Source organism: Ochotona princeps, chromosome 25, assembly GCF_030435755.1.
Source record: "Ochotona princeps isolate mOchPri1 chromosome 25, mOchPri1.hap1, whole genome shotgun sequence".
Classification (NCBI taxonomy): Eukaryota; Metazoa; Chordata; class Mammalia; order Lagomorpha; family Ochotonidae; genus Ochotona; species Ochotona princeps.
The window spans coordinates 5,847,015-5,848,780 of record NC_080856.1 but is presented as its reverse complement, the minus strand read 5'-3'; the positions used below and the strand labels follow the sequence as shown (position 1 = coordinate 5,848,780).

The 1,766-nt window shown below is 35.6% G+C and overlaps 1 non-coding gene across 1 annotated transcript; it reads left to right on the top strand.

The window, feature by feature from the left end:
• Positions 1-1,436: 1,436 nt before the first annotated feature.
• LOC118760271 (small nucleolar RNA ACA64) lies at positions 1,437-1,560 on the top strand. The gene has a single exon (XR_004996685.2). It is a non-coding gene; the product is annotated as a small nucleolar RNA ACA64 (small nucleolar RNA).
• Positions 1,561-1,766: the final 206 nt, after the last annotated feature.

The window sequence follows — 1,766 nt, the reverse complement described above, 5'->3', positions numbered from 1 at the left end:
AAAAATGTCTGATTTTATACATAATTGAACCATATAAATTCAATGTGGACCAAGACTTACAATAAATTTGTTCGTCTGGTTATAAGTCGTAAATGCCAAATATGAAATATAGTATTACAAAAACATCATAAAGAGTTCCTACAATAGAGTGGTGTTTTATTATGTCGATACCAAAATTCCATTATTTTGAAAGCAATTTTTGCCTATAAGGTTTGTCTTTATTGTTTGGCCCACTGGTTGTTAAATTTCAATAGTACAGAAGAGGAACTTTCAGAAATGAATTGTGGAAAGCAGATTTTGACATTTACAGCATGATTTTACAGTCAAAAGGGAGGGATGGGAGACAGAAAACAAAAAATCGCTCCCTATCTGGTATTGACTTGCCATGGGATTTTATGATGAAGCCCAAGCCAACTTCTTCCAAAACTGATTGATGCGCTCAAATTGAAGATTAAAATATCTAAAAGTATTTATGTGAGTTTTGAAAATAACTGGAGAATTTTTAATTAAGAAACACTGAGTATAATCAAACCAAAAACACAACTCTTGAGCCTCTGGACACAGAAGTTTATTGTGTGCTATCAATCCAAAAATGAACTATGAATGCTTGAAAAACAGATATATAGGGTTGGAAGTGTGAAATTCTAATTTTTTTATTGGTTGAAGATGTGCCCCAGAGATGCCCAGATCTTTTTTTCAGAAGTCTGTGACTACAGTAATTACCAGTCACAGGAAAAATTAGTGTTTATGTAAATTAAGGCTGCGCAGCCACTTATTTCTTTTCCAAGTCTATTTTATTGATCTCAGGGTAATTATGAGTTTCTTTACAAACGTGGAGGCGGGAGAGTCAGACAAGGATTGGAGCCCCACACTGCTCTCTGGTAAACGTTGGAAAGCGCCTCAAGTTAAGGCACACAGTGTCTTGAAAACTGAAAAAACTGAAAATGTCCCTTCCTCCAGATTCTGAAAGAATTGATCACAAAGGAGACCAGGAAGAAGCTCCTGGTTCCTGGCTTCAGATTGGCGCAGCTGTGGCCGCTTGGGGAGTAGATCAACAGACAGAAGATCTTCCTGTTTGTCTCTCCTCTCTGTATTTCTCACTTTCTAATAAAAGCAAATAAATCTTTAAAAAAGTCATTGTTGAATTATTAAGTTCTGCTTGATCAAATGTGGTTGCAAGGACAGGTTTCCTACCAAGCCTGTGAAATTACGTGTTTTTTTCCTCATAATGGCTTTCTTATCAGAACAACCAAAGGGAAAGATTTGCACTTACATTTTTTTTTAAGTTAGGGTTAATTTTAGGGAAAGTTAATAAACTTATAGAAAAATCTTTCATTGCACACAAGAGATTTCATAGAATAGTAATGAGCTTTTTAAATGAGAGGTTGAGAGCTGTACACTTAACATTTTAATTAAAAACTGCTCTAATCACAGCATCTGTTGGAAATTGACCTGACTTTGGGCACGCGTGGGTGGGATTCGGGCCCCAGAGCCACAGGGGCCCTCAGCTCAACTCCCACCACTTCAATATGGAGAAATGAAACCCAGATTCTGACCTGAAAAAAAAAAATCGTCCTAATCAGGATTAGTGTATTCTCTGGATAAACCAAACTGAAAAACTTGGAATGCAACTCTAAAAGTTTCAAAAAAACAAAAAAAGAAATGTAAAACATCTATTACTGTGGCTACAAAGTATTTCTTATCTATTACAGTCCTTTGACTTCTTTTGTCTTGTTGGTGTTCAATACACTGGTGATATAAATAAA